Source organism: Alligator mississippiensis, chromosome 3, assembly GCF_030867095.1.
Source record: "Alligator mississippiensis isolate rAllMis1 chromosome 3, rAllMis1, whole genome shotgun sequence".
Lineage (NCBI taxonomy): Eukaryota > Metazoa > Chordata > Crocodylia > Alligatoridae > Alligator > Alligator mississippiensis.
The window spans coordinates 140,668,100-140,683,053 of record NC_081826.1 but is presented as its reverse complement, the minus strand read 5'-3'; the positions used below and the strand labels follow the sequence as shown (position 1 = coordinate 140,683,053).

At 45.4% G+C, this 14,954-nt stretch overlaps 1 long non-coding RNA gene across 1 annotated transcript; it reads left to right on the top strand.

Annotated features, from left to right (window-relative positions):
* The first annotated feature begins 2,430 nt into the window (after positions 1–2,430).
* On the top strand, positions 2,431–3,057 carry LOC132249105 (uncharacterized). Its single transcript, XR_009460504.1, has 2 exons — positions 2,431–2,584; positions 2,759–3,057. It is a non-coding gene; the product is annotated as an uncharacterized LOC132249105 (long non-coding RNA).
* The last annotated feature ends 11,897 nt before the right edge of the window (positions 3,058–14,954 follow it).

Sequence of the window (14,954 nt, the reverse complement as noted above, 5' to 3'; positions counted from 1 at the left end):
CCTCTAAATCACTTAAGTTATTGTAATATTTGTTAACAAGCTTAGTTGTGCCCTTTCACTTCCCCAAGTCCGGGATCAAAGTTTTACTTATTACTTACTATTTCTCTTTTCCAAGCTAAGAAAAAAATACTAAAATGCTCCTTTAAGAAAATTATAATGTGATTACAGAAGAATTGTTTTGAGATATAGGATCAGTCATTAATTCAACAAGGAAATGATGTTTTTGTTCCTGTCTTATAATACTCACTTTTAATTTCTCACACCGTAACTTGCCTCCCCCCCACCAACATGAATGCACAGAGAGAAAAAGAGCATAAATAATATTTAGAGAGAGAGAGAGAGGGAGAGAGAGAGAATGCACACATTTAAAGCAACTGAATTTATTCAAGAGTAAATAAGTATACAGATTGAGATGTAGTGGCTTAATGTATTTTTCTTTTTGTTCAGTTAAAATTAAAATGATGAAAAATACATTTTTGTATGTTAAAATCTACGACTTGATTTTCTTCAATGTCAGTATAAACACACATACATATAATCTTTTCTCCAAAAAAGTACCCTTCCAGCATGTGTGTGTGTGTGTGTGTGTGTGTGTGTGTGTGCTGGAGAAGAAATATCGAATTTTTCCACTGCAGGTAGCACTTACAGACACATATCATAAGAATAATTAAAATAGCCTAACTCCCCTATTAAAAATATTCACAGCTGCCCATTCAGAACTTATTTTGAAAACTGCATTAAAAATCACTGGTTATCTGCTAAAAATGTACTGTGGTTTTAAACATTTGCATGACAAAGAGGTGACCAATTCCCATAAAAATTACACAGTCGTAGTTAAGATCCGCTGGGAGGCACAGCTGAGTAAGATAACCACCAGTGTGATGTCATATTTACTTGCAGTATGTTATACAGTCTCTTGATCTCTGCGTGTTATACAGTGTATGGTTGCTAGTAAACAAAAGAAATCTGTCTCTCTACCTGTTGTGATAGCTGTTCTCATTAATAAAACTCTTTGGTTTAAGACAGGGCTGGGCAAAATGGCAGATCTAGCTAGCAGCCAGTCTCTATCTCCCAGCAGCCCTGCCCGCATTGCTCCAGCAATGGATCACAGCTCTGCCCCAGCTCTGGCCTGTGCTATTTCCACCACAAGATCCCAGCCCCGGCCCTGGAGCAGCTCCCCACCCAGCTGCACATCCTGTCAGCGCCACTCCAGCTGGGCTCCACAGAGATGCCACTGGCCATGCATTGTCATGGCCCCACCACTCCTTGGGTCTCCATGAAGACCTGCCAGAGCGATGCAGGCAGGGGGTACTGGGAAATGGAGACTGCCACAGACCTGATCTGGCCCACAGGCCAGACTTTGCCCACCCCTGGTTTTAGAGGGTTGATGCCATATATCCCATCACACAGTTAAAATATGCTCCTACATAAGCTAGGAGAAGTGGGCATGCTAGACGGGAGGGACAGGCTGCAATTGGATCTGGACAGGTTACAGGGGTGTGCAGATGAGAATAAGATGGGATTCAATACTGACAAGTGCACGGTACTGCACCTAGGGAAAAAGAACCAGCAGGCTGGGAAACTCCCCTCTCATCAGCACAGAGGCAGAAAAGGATCTTGGAGTCATTATAAACTCCAAGATGAACATGGCCTGCGAATGTGGGGACATGGTCAGGAAAGCTAACCGCACCTTGTCATGCACCCACAGATGCATCACGAGCAGGTCCAAGGAGGTGATCTTCCCCCTCTATGTGACATTGGTCAGGCCGCAGTTGGAGTACTGCATCCAGTTCTGGGAGCTGCACTTCAGGAGGGATGTGGACAACATTGAGAGGGTCCAGAGGAGGACCACCTGCATGATCAGGGGGCAGCAGGGCAGGCCCTACGAGGAGAGGCCAAAAGAGAAGGCTGAGAGGTGATCTGGTGGCCATCTATAAACTGGCCAAGGGAGACCAGTAGGCAATGGGAGAGTCCCTGTTCCCCCGAGCACTGCTGAGTGTAACAAGGAACAACAGCCATAAGTTGATTGAGAGTAGGTTCAGGCTAGATATCAGGAGGCACTACTTCACTGTCAGGGCGGCTAGGATCTGGAACCAACTTCCAAGGGAAGTGGTGCTCGCTTCTACCCTGGGGGTCTTCAAAAGGAGGCTAGATAATCACTTAGCCGGGGTCATTTAACCCCAGCATTCTTTCCTGCCCATGGCAGGGGGTCAGACTTGATGATCTGCTCAGATCCCTTCTGATCCTACCAACTATGAAACTATGAGTTCATTAAAATCTGACTAACAGAGCTCAGATGTCAAGGTTAAACCCTATTTCACCTAAGGAGCACTTACATAGTCCAAACCCCTCCCCAAAGTTAGGATCATCCCTATCCAAATCATCTCTTAAAAGTGCTTGTCTAACCTGTTCCTAAACCTGCACAACAAACTCTACCAGAAGCACCAAACACACCATAACCTGCTACAGGTAAAGTGGAGGCAAGGAGGGCTGTCAGTGTCCCACCACTGCAAGAGACATTAAAATATATTCTTACATTCAAGAGATCCAAGGAAGAGGGCCATGGACCCAGCTACAAAGGAAGGTAACCCCTTTCCCCTGCTGCCCCCACCAAATTAAGACTTCTTACAGCAGTGGGATAATTTCTACCCCACTATAGGCTGGGGCAAAGGAGAGAAATTAGGGACCTTTCATTTCTAAAGCAGTGTTTTATCTCACTCAGCCAGCCACTCTTCCTCTTGTTCTTCTTGCTACCTAGTGAGCCAGATTCAAGAGCAGTACTGGAGGGTGCTCTGGGCAATGCCTATCCCACAGCCTGGCGATTACAGCCTTTCATCAGGAAATGGAAGATAGAGCTGCAAACCTGCCTGGGGAAAGGGAGCAAACCTGTTTGCAGGGGAGTGTGTTTTGTGAAGAAGAGTTCTGGGCCTCCCCAAGCTGAGCAGTTAACAACTAGGATCATGCAGTCATGTGCTGTTTGCATTTTACTAATTTGATTTTTATATTCATCTATGATTAGGTTTTTCCCCAAATAAAGATATTTGTGGTTTTGTATTATCAAGGATTCTTGGGTGCTTATTTGGGGAGAAGAAACACCAGGCTCTTTAGGTGTTTACAGTATTTAGGTGCATGTGTGTGTGTGGCCGGGGAGTGTGGGGAGTTAATTCCTGAAATTAAAAAGTGTATAAGGTTTTAGGTGCACACCTAAGCCAAGCTTCACAGGCATGATTTTCACTGCTGCTAGTGATTCCCATCCAGAGGCATAATTTAAAAATGTGGCACCCTAGGTGGTATAGTGGGAAGTGAGTACTTACCTGTTCATGCAGGGGCTGCTGCACTGATGCACAAAAAGTGGTGGTAGTGCACACTGCTGCTTCTGTCTCAGCAAATGCAAACGTGCTGCTGTGATGGTGGTAGCATGGACTCTGTGAAGGGTGCCACTCTGGTGCCCCTCTGAAACAACACCATGGGGCTGGTGCTCTGCTCACTTTCCACCTTCCCCACAAGTTATGCTACTGCTCCCATCAGAGGGGCTACAAGGTAGATGAGGGAAATTATAATCTGGTACCCAAGACTTAAAGATCAAGAATAAAGAATGAAAACTACTAGCCTACAGAAAGACTATTTTCAAGTAAAGGAACTTCTACAGAGTTAATTATTGATGGGGAGAAAGGTGGCCTGCTAGTACTATGCCCCAAGTAGTAGCTGAAATAAGAACATTTCTAAAAGTTAATAAAGTTAACTATGATATAAGGCAAATTGGTGCTATTAGTTCAGTTAAATGAATAATATATATTAAAGCAATTGGAATTATTAGAAATTGTGATAAATATACACAGATTCTTAAAAAAATATTGCACAAACTTTACATATGTTGTTTTCCTTTTGAAATATATAATGCCTCTGTGAATTCTATACACAGTACATCTGCCCCAGGGCATACAAACAAATCTAAACTGCAAGGATAAGATTTGAAAGATAATGATAATACCAGCAAGTATTAAATATGCAAAATTAATAATTACAGAGAGCAAAACAGTTTTAGACTCTTAAAAGTATGGCAACATTTTAATTATTTGTATGGAATGACTTGTTAATTTGTTAATTCATTCAGCTATAAATAGGAAATGATGCCCATCTCAGTCTCTGGATTTATTGATATAATTTATTTTTGCAAAAATATAAATTGGACTACTCCACCTACCACAAAATTAACTCACAATAGTAGTTATCATAGCTTCACAACAGAATCACTCTCGCCCTCAACTGCATGTTTTTACAAATGCCAGGGAGCTGTATAGTTTGATCAGAGACTATTCTGCTCAGGTACTGGCAGAGCTGAAAGAAGAGTAAATTCTGAATCAGAACTCTTGCAGGGAACACCTGTCTACCTAGACCTCCTTCCATCGTATAACCAGGGAGATCCACTGTGTGCCACTAATGAGTGCATCTGCCTAGGAGCCCGGGCTCTGCAATAGCCCATTAGATTAGATTAGTCTGGTAACTGGGGATTCCAGAATACCTGGGGGCCTCCTGTGATGCCCCTTGTGGGCCACTCTAGTCCTGGCCCCACTCCAGGGTCTCCATATAAACCCCTTTCCATCTCATCTGTCATGTCTTGATGTTCTTTTTATACTGAGGAGGAGGCTGCCCTTGAGTGCTGGAGTGATCTCCTTGGTGCCTAGCAAATTCAGTCTCTAGTCTCTGGGTCCCTCTGGCTGCTAACAGGACCTTGCCTGTTTTCTGTGAACAGCTCATGCACCCAATCAGAACTACCCACACCCTACAGACATGACTCAAAACTTGGCAGTCACAACCCATGACCTTAGTGGCTCTCAACAAGCCTTAAGGGCCCTAATCATAGACTCTGTCCTCCCCTATAGCCACACCCATGCCTTCCCGGTGTCATTTGATTATCCTTCATGCTCCTTGTAACCGGGGGCTTTCTTGGGGCCGGTATGCCACTGGCCCGCCCACCTGTTTCTGAGCCAACTGCCCACCTCCTCGCCTGCCACACCTTGTTGTTTCTTAGCTGGTTCTAATTAAGACAGGAGGCTGCCCATTCTTGCCCCAATGCCTGGGGGTGGTATCTGCAGCTCCGTTCTTCCCCTACACCACAGCCCAGTCCTCACAGATGGCATCCAGGTGACACAATGCTCCTGGCCTACAGCCAGACCAAGCTTAGCCCTCGTTGTCAGGCCTCAGACACACACATATTCATATCACCCTCCTCTCACTAGGGCCTCTCACAGGGTCTCTTTCACACATCAACAACTTATACCACCTTGCTCCCTCTTGGAGCGGGCCCCTTCCGCCATAGGCTTTATCTCGTGCACACCTTGGATGGCAGACTTTTGGGCCTCTCCCACGACCCTCACTGGGGCAACTCTATACAAACACACACACACACACCGGGCTCCCAGCCCTCTGGTTTCCCCCTTGCTGGGGCTCTACCTCTCTACCCCTTTATTGGGGCCTACCCTCAGTGGAGCTCCACATCTTCTACCCCTCACTGGAGCTTCCCTCCCCAGTGGGGGCTCAGGTAGCCATAGCTGTAACTGGCCCAACTGCTACCCACAGTGGTGTGGGGGCTAGGGGTTATTGAGGTGCCCTGACCCACCTTCCACCTGGGTGGTAACTGGTCTGGTATTTTCCTGGAGGCTCCCATGCCACTGGGAGCCCCACCAGGTAACCTGCTCCCCTCAGGGTGCAGTTTAAGGTCATGCCCAGATCCAAGAGCCTCCTGCTCCTGCCTGAAGATGTTCCATTCAGCAGTTCAGCCAGGCAATGTTTCTGCCTGGCCTGCCAGCAGCAATCTGCTCTGTTTATATAGGCAGCCAGTGTCTCAAAATGGCTGCTACAATCAAGTACCTGCTGGCTGTTTGGCTCAGCCCTTAAAGTGGCAGGCACCAACAGTGCCCTGCCACGCTCCTATACAGAATCCAACCCTCTTGGCTTTGTCCTGCAGGTTACTCTGGCTGCATACCTCTAGCCTAGGCCCACTTGCTCTGGCCCAGCTACTTGGCCTCAGCCTTGATCTTTCTTGGGCTCAGGCTCTGGCCCCCTTGGTTGCTGCCTGCCCCAGTGTTCCCCTTTTCCTCTCTCTCTCAGTCTATAGCACCCTTCCCCTGGCAAGACCAAACCTGGAGTGCCTCTCCAGCCCTTTCATGGCCTCCTAACCATCCCTACACCTATGATCCGGTCCTGCAGTATTTACTATCTCTACCACAGCAAACAAAGACACCACCCATCTAGGCATTCAGAAAACAAAGAATAAGCTGAACTCGAAGTCATCCTAACTTAAAACAAAAAGGAGACTTCTCTGCCTTCCTGCTAGAGGTCCCCTTACCCCATTCCAGGTTTCACAGCAGCATGCCTGAAAGGTCTGCATCCTTCCCCCAGCCAGGGCTAGAGTGAGCCTCCAGGCTTGGGGGCAAGTGTCTTATATTGGTAAGTCCCTCCCCTTCCAGACAGTTTTGCCTATCACACAGCATAAGCCCAGTGTCCTTTTATTGGTCCACTCAGCCTTGCTTGGTTTCAGGGCACCTGGAGCAGGGCTGATGGGGACTGCTGAAACCCTGTCTCCTTTTCTTGTACTGTTTTTGTCTGTGTTCCCCTCCTGTTGAGCCACAAAGCCACTACTCTTAAAGGGCCCCACAGACCCTGCTTGTGCCCCAGCCTTCTCCCAGCAACAGGGTAAGTGTTCTTTGTTGCACTTTCCAATCTGGCCCCTAGCTTTTCAACTAGATTTATCTGGGCAAAGGGCATTGTTATTTGCAGAGATTTTCAATAAAATTGATTCCAATTTGGAAAGAACCTCCCCAGTTTTGAAGTTATCCCTGACAAAGAGCCACAGACCCTTAATGCGCTGAGGTTATCAACCCAGGAACACTCCTACATGACTGACTGCCTTGCAGCCCCAGGCCCTGAGTGCTCTGGTGTCCCTAGCTCAGAGACTATCCACCTGACAGAACAGCTCCAGCAGTTGGACTGGGCACTCCCCTGAGTGGAGGAATCCTGGGATGAAAAACCATTACACCCATCCTATGTTATTGGCCACTGCCTCATATACCCTAGACTCAGTCAATAGAAATGTACCAGTTTAGTTTACACCATGGGGCACTTGATCCAGATCACCACAAGTGGTAAGGTAATTTCTATGAGCCTTGGCCCTTGAGACTATCAAATAAATGGGCTCCAACCTGAAGAGTGTAGGAGCCTCAAACTGAACACTGCACAATTTTTTTTAGTCTTTAAATACAAAAATGGTGCCTACCCTCCCATTTTCTTGCTCTGCCAGTTTCAATAATGGAGATTCAGGTCTAGTTATGGAATAACAGCTATTTCTCAAACTTTTTTTCTCATTTTTCATTGTATTGTTTAATTCTTCTGCCCTTTAAAATTAGGTGAGTGATACACTCTGCTTATGGTCTGAATATTACAATGTAAGGTGATTTCTTTGAGTAATGTGAGTTCTTTGGGTTGGAGGAAGATAGTCAGGTCTAGGTCTCCAGTTGAATGGTTTCCCATAGATATACAGGTGGGAAAGATAAGGCTGTAATTTAGATTGTTTTATTATGACTGGCCTGAGAGGTAGAGTGAATGGTTGGTGGTGGATAGAGGGCAAAAAACTAGGAGTGAATCAGCGATTTAAGATTTACTTGTATTGTAGTTAAGCTGTGATTTAGACTGAGCAGGTAAAGGAAAGAGTGAACTATGAATTACATTATTAAGCAGCCTGATGCTTCTCTTATGCTGTAGGATTGAAAGATTATAAAGAAGATTTCTGAATAGGTTAATAGTGCACAGTATAGTCTTATCAATTAAAGTCAGATAGGGAATTCATTCATAGTATATTCAAAATATAAGGTGTAAGTTTCAGGTTTTTGTTTCTCTGTGGGTTGGTTCAATGGGATGGCCAGCTGCAGGGCAAGTACAGATATGGACCAGGAGCTTTGCTCTTGTCATACCAACAGAGGATAAAGAATCCCAACCATGATTATCATACATTATGATATTAAGCTAACAAATTCTTGCCCCCACCTCAGGGTAAGGGATGAAGGTCACACTATGGTCTGCACTATGGTCTGGGAGAGAAAAAAGGTTTCTCAGCAGCAGTCATCTGCTGGCATGTCTATCTTGTTTGGAGGGAGGAATGGAATCTTACAGTGACCTACTCCTGCTGCATCCATGCCCATTCAGGCAGCTCCCAGAATGAGCTCCCTCTTCTCCCTTTCACACCTCCTATTCTGAAAACAGCACCAGGACTGGTAGGTGGGAGAGACATTGCTAGGGGAGAGTGGCTGAAGACTTGCAGCTGCTCTAAACAGTAGCTTGACTGACCAACCCCCAGGACCCAACAACAAATGTCTGTTGGGTCCGGGGGATCGTTGTAACTCATAATGCTTCCTGCAAAGCGCCGTGAGTTACAACAGGGAGCTGATCTTTGGCTGTGCCTTTTAATTTTAATTTTCCCCATAGTTCCGTGCCAGATAGGCTCTCAGGTAGATATGCATGCTCATTAACCCCTGTTCAAACTCCTAAAAAATTATGGGGAAAATATTTTTTTCAATATTTGATTTTTTTTCAATGAAAAGTTTTGTTTTTGTCAAATCAAATCCTTATGACCTCCCTCCCCCCAGGATTTAGTTCTGTTTTCTGTGAAAGAAAAACAAGTTTTCATTTAAAATGTTGTTTAGAAGCTTTTTTTTTTCCTTTCCAGAAAAAAAAATGACTGGCATTGATGACCTTCTCTTTCATATTGACATGAACTGAGTTCATGTGTAGATACAGTCCTAGCTCTGAGAGTTCTTGTATAGATCTTTTAACTACCCCTGTTCTAGGAAAAGAGTTTTGAAAACGTCATGCTTCTGCTGTTTCAAACAGAATCTCATCCCACCAGATAACGTATCAATGATAGTAGGTAAAAAAACAGTACTACATATGCTAAAGGACATGACATTTATGTCCATCCTATGTGCCCCTTTGGGCAATTACATCCAAAACTGCTGTTCTCAAAACCTCTGTTCTTCTGCCTACCTAAAAAACAGAAGACACCTAAAATCTATAGATACCTACATTTTACATTAAATACGCCTTGTACCTAAAGTTCTGATTTTACTCAGGCCAAGAAGAGGCTAAGGAGATGGATAAATGAACACACAAAATAGTAACAGGATAATAGTGAGTTATATACCAGACTGGTGGTATTATTACAGGAATTGACAGACATCTGATTAACACTCTGTTATAATGGCTCAGTATCCCAGTGTCCTTTGTGGCCCCACTTCCCTCAATATCTTGCACAATAGAGACTTTCCTAACCTCAAGCAGTTTGAATACATGGTGCCTGGAATTCTCAGGTTTTAACCTCCACAGATCACTTGAGAGAAACTGCAAGGAAGAGCATGTCAAGGGGGGCTGCAGAGCCAGCCTTTGGGGGGTGGGTGGTGTGGGCAACCACCCAGGGCACCATTGTCAAGGGGTGCCACACACACAAACATGTCCTGCCCTGCCCCACTGCTCATGTCAGGCAGGAACTATTGGGGGAACTTCAATGGCAACTAATCCTGGGGGCTGGGCAGTGGGACTCACTGTCCCCAGCTGTGCTTGGTGCTGATTGGAGCTGACTGGTCAGGGCAGCAGGATAAAAAGCCCCTGGATAGTGGCAGTGGTGGCAAGCAGTTCCAGGCAGCAAGATGGACCAGGAGGAGGGCTCTGAGGGCTCAGCCAAGGGCAAAGCAGTGGTGCCTAGTGAGAAGGCAGCACAGCTAAGTGGCCTCAGCTTGTGTGCCAAGGGCTTCACCATCACCAACCTGCTGGACCTGGTGGCTGAGCTACAGCCCCCTGCCACCCAGCCACCATCATCATTGCTGAGGGCAAGGGCATGAGTGACCAGGTAGTACTGGGTAGTGGTGCCCTGCCACTGGGCTTCCTGTTCAGGCAGCCCTGCCTGCTACCCATCCGCCAGGCCTTCCTGCACTCCACAGTGAGCCCCTGCTGCCGCCAGCCCCACTGCCCAGCACCAGGCCAGCATCTCAGATGAGCAGACATGTGCTGCTCTGCAATAGCCCATGAGATGCCCTGCCACCCACAGCAACTAGAGCACATGTGCCCCTCACACACTCACAACCTCCCACACATCCACCCCTATACCCACTCCCCACACACTCACCATCCCCACACAACCCCCCCACCCCACCCATACACAGATCCACCCCACACATGCAACCTATGCACGCACACCTCCGACATATACACAGTGCCGGTGGCTGGGGGAGGCACCTGGGGGAGATGCTGGGAGGGGCACCAAAATAAAAGTTCACCCAGGGTGCCATTTTTCCTAAAACCAGCTGTGGGGGGCAGTGCCATTTCATGCAGAGTACACTGAAAGCATGGATATCTCTCACCATCTACCTTCACATATTTAATGCTCAGTAATGTCAGGTCCTGGCATTGTACTTCCTGGGTGCCTATACACATGCAGCAAGGCTGCTCTGATGTGCCATAATTACAGCCTGCCAGAGCAGACTCAATTAATCAAGTCTGCTGGAGCATGGCAATTACTGCACTCCAGCAGACTCCAGTGTCATGTGTATCAGCATCCCTGCACTGAAAAATGGTGGGGTTGACGAGCTTTACATAAAGTGCCCCCATTGCCATTTGTCAGCACAGGGATGCTGATACACGCTCTAATTCAGGGGCGGGCAAAATGCAGCCTGTGGGCCAGATGCGGCCCACCAAGTCATTCTATCTGGCCTGTGGGGCCCCTAAAAAATTTAGAGAATTAATATTTATCTGCCCTTGGCTGCCTGTTATGCAGCCCTTGATGGCTTGCCAAAACTCAGTAAGCGGCCCTCCACCCAAAATAATTGCCTGCCCCTCCTCTAATTAAAGCACCCCTCCCCGCCACTCCCAGAGCACATGTATAAATGCCCCCTGAGTCCACAATCATATAATCACCTTCAACTACACAAACTCCCAGCTGTTTATGGTGTTTTGCTAAAACAAGGAAAAAATGTGATGGTGGCCACTAACGCACACTGGAACTGTATAGCCTGCTCCTGCCAAGTGCCTAAGGGAAGATGAAAGGTATCAAAAGAAGACAAAAACCTGGATATGAATTACACTGGTATACTCTGGGACCATCTGCCACTGGTTTTGAATGAAGAGGAAACTATTCTGTCCCTCATTTTTATGGTCAGACAAGAATTGTTTGCTAGTGTAGCTCCTAGCTGAAAGATCCATGGTGTTACTATTCCCTCAGTGAACTAAGTGTTGTAACTTACACTGAATAATCAGGCTCACCGGGCCAGAGAGAGAAAGTGAAAGTGAGCATAGCTGTTTTGGCACCCACCCAAGGAAGGGAAGGCCTTGGCTTCCTTTCCCTCTGCTACTGACTTCTTAACTATTTTATCTACTGGCCGTTTCATACAAAATGCTAGCCCCTGGTGCAGGGATGGAGTGCCCCAGTTTCTAGACTAGATGCTTACACTTGTCTTCTCTCTGACCCAATGAATCTTGGATTATGCCACACAAAGTGCAGCAGCTTCAGCAGTTAACATATTGACACCGCCTTAAATGACACATGCAGAATTATAACAGGCTGCCTTAAATCCTCCCCTGTTCCCTGCCTATACACACTATCTGGCATAGCACCCCTTACATCAGGAGGAAAGTAGCAGGCGACATTGACCAGCAAGTACAAGAGTCAGATGACTGCCACCTACTACATGGACATCAACTAACACACCGTTGTCTCTCTCTGAGAAATAGCTTTTTGTCCTCTACCATACCATTGACCACATCACCAGAATCAGCCAGAGCTACCCTCTGGCAAAAAGGAATAGGAGAAACTAGGTGACAAAGCTGTTGAATGGAGTTGGAGAGGAATTACCCCGAGTGAGGAGTTAATATGTAGCTCCAACTACAAATAGCATACATGGCAAAGCCTGAACAGGTTGAAAGTGGGTCTCAGCAGATGCAACTTTCTCATGAAACCATGGGGCCTCTATGCAACCAACCAATGTGTTTGCCAGGAGAAGAAAACCATGGATCATCTCCTGAGATGTCCTGTAGTACCACAATGCACCCCACAAGGTCTGGTAACACCAATACCAGAAGCAGTGGCCTGTGCAGAATACTAGGAATAGACCATATAGAAAGGTTGGATTGGAGACATGGTGAAGAAGAATCAGCTTCAGCATGCAGAGGTGAGAGTGCCTCCCTGCACTGCTATCTGCTTCAAAGTGATATCCTAATAAGGGCTTTCTTGTGGGATACATGAGTCTGAATACCCTCAGGCAGAGAAGAAAATTGAACTTAAGTTCCTTGCACAAGTTTCTTGGTCCTTGAACTGTTCTATAATGTTTTGCAAGGACTGACTCCTACTCAGATTTTGAAGAAAGTGCTCAGGTACTGAACTCCAGGAGAAGGAGAAGGTGTGTGAAGCCTCCCTGAACCCCAGAATAATGTGCCCAGGTCCTGTGAAAGGGTAGAATCTAAGCCAAACACTTCTCTGCAGAGTTTCCAAACTGTTTAGCTTTGTTTAGCTCCCTAGTCAGTACGGTGGGTGTCATGACTGCTGCTCTGAGGCACACAACTTTTCACTTATGTACATATGTATAAAGAGCCTAGGTGCCTCACTTGGAGCTCTAAAGTCTGCTAGTGAAGTACTATAGTGTTGAGTGTCACAATGGCTAAATCTTTTTGGAGAATTAGCCCTAAGAACTGAGATTAATAAATGTGTATTAAAAATACCAGTTCTGGAGAGTAAAAATACAGAATATTAAAACAAGTTTTCTATAAGCATTTTAGAAATAAAACCCCACTTATAAACAATAAGAGAAACTGAATTCAAAGGATGGCCAAAGTTAATTAATTTTCAGATTTGAACCAATCATCTGGAAATGTCTTTTTGGTTTTATTCTTTTGGGGAAGGAGGAGGAGTTCTAGTTCTACTTTTTAGCTTCCTCAAACACCATTTAAGCTAAGCCAAAAATAGCTAGCTGTGGCATATCACTACTTAGAACTGAACTCTACTATTGAAAAGGGCAGAATTTCAGATACTGCTGTTCCTAACCATGCCAATTTTTGAAAAGTGATACCACCAATTGTAAAGTTGATATCCCTCCTGAAATCACTGGAGAATTTGTTTAAATACTTACGTTGTGCTGTGGCGTCTCAGTTTGCAGTATGATTACAAATCTACGGTAGTCAAGTGAAGGAGTAGCAGTCTCTATAAAGTGGCTATAAGAAACATTCTGTAAGGTCTGCTCATCCTATTGTGCTACATTCTGTTACCTAATGCCTTTTCATATTTCTAATGCATTTTAGTTTGTATATCTTTACAAACAAATCACAAATATTCCTTCTTGAGCTTTGTCTCCTGTTAGAGTCATACTATTTTTATAGAGTACTTGCTGTTCCCTCACTTTTTAATGATATAATGAAATCTCAGTTTTAATTACCTGAACAAAAAGGTTTCAAGTCCATCATATTGCCTTTCAATGCCTGCAAAGATATTAACTGGTTCCATAACCAATTACCTACATTTTCCTTTACTTATTGCAAATGTGACCTTTTGGTAGAATTTGATTGCAAGTTTCCCGCTGTGAGTATATAACTATCTATGTGTCTGAGAACGGCTATTCTCCTCTCATGTGATGACTGCTGTTAATTTTAATACACTTTGATGGCTAGAGAACAAATAAGTGTCTGTGACACAGTGCAGAGACATTTGAAGGTGGATAAACTACCACTTTAATGAGTAGAAATCAGCAAGTAAAGGGGCCTTCCAGTGACAAACCAGAAGGCCTTCAACCTAGGCAAAGAAAAATATTTTTCAAACTGCAGGCAGTAGGAAAAAAAGACTTCGCTTAGAGGGCAAGTAAAAGTATGCACCATAAAACAACAGCAACTTGAGAGGCGAATGCATGAATAAGTCTGAGAGTCGCAAAGAGACATTTTATTTCCCTTGTAATTAGTACTGTGCGCCAAAATAACTGTACATATTGCAGTTGTGGCTGTGTATTACCCCCTAATGGTAATTCTCTAAGAGAGGCATATAAACATTCAAACAAAAATGGGTTGTCTCCTTTTTTACCCAGGGTACTTAGTTTGTATTCAATTGCACTTTTTTTTCTTGGTCTCCAAAGACAACTTCAGTCAGTCCCAAGTCTATTACACTGGTATTAGAAACAAGTTACATGGGGTCCAGAGAAGAGCATGTCAAAAACTTAGAAGGACTGAAGGAATGAATTTATGAAAAAAAGATTAAATGAGGTGTATGTAATATTTTATATAGAATTTGGCTAAGCGATGGTCAAGTTGGATGACAGTAATATTGGGTATGTCTACACGTGTAATTAATGTGCACAAGTAAACTCCAGAGCAATTAATTAGCTCCAGAGTTTATTCATGCACAGCACATGGATCCCAGTGGGAGGAGCCCAGGCTGGCAGGAGACCCAAGGGGTCAGCCTCTCAGCCCCGGACTGCTCCAACCAGGTTCCATGTGCTGCAGAGGGGCTGGCTGGGGCACAAGGGTTTAGGGCTAGCTGGCAGGCCGCCCCCGTGCTGAAGCACCCTCATGCCCCAGCCAGCCCCTCTGCAGCACATGGAGCCCTGCAGTCCCACATGCTGTGGAGTGGCTGGCTGGGGCAGAAGTCTGCTTCAGCACAGGGGCTGTCTGCTGGCTAGCCTCGCACTGAAGCACTCTCCTGCTCCAGCCAGCCCCATCACCATCTACAAGCATGTTTAAGCACAGTGATTTACTGAACCATCGAATAGTACTTGTGTCTGACAGGACTATCTGACGGCACAATAAATTAATCTATACTGGCCTAATTGCCGTGCATGTGTAGATGGTGACACTTTACTGCACAGTAAAGCTCACGTGTAGATGTGCCCTCTCTCTACTTGCCTGAAGGGCTTAAATCCTTTTATCTGTTGGAC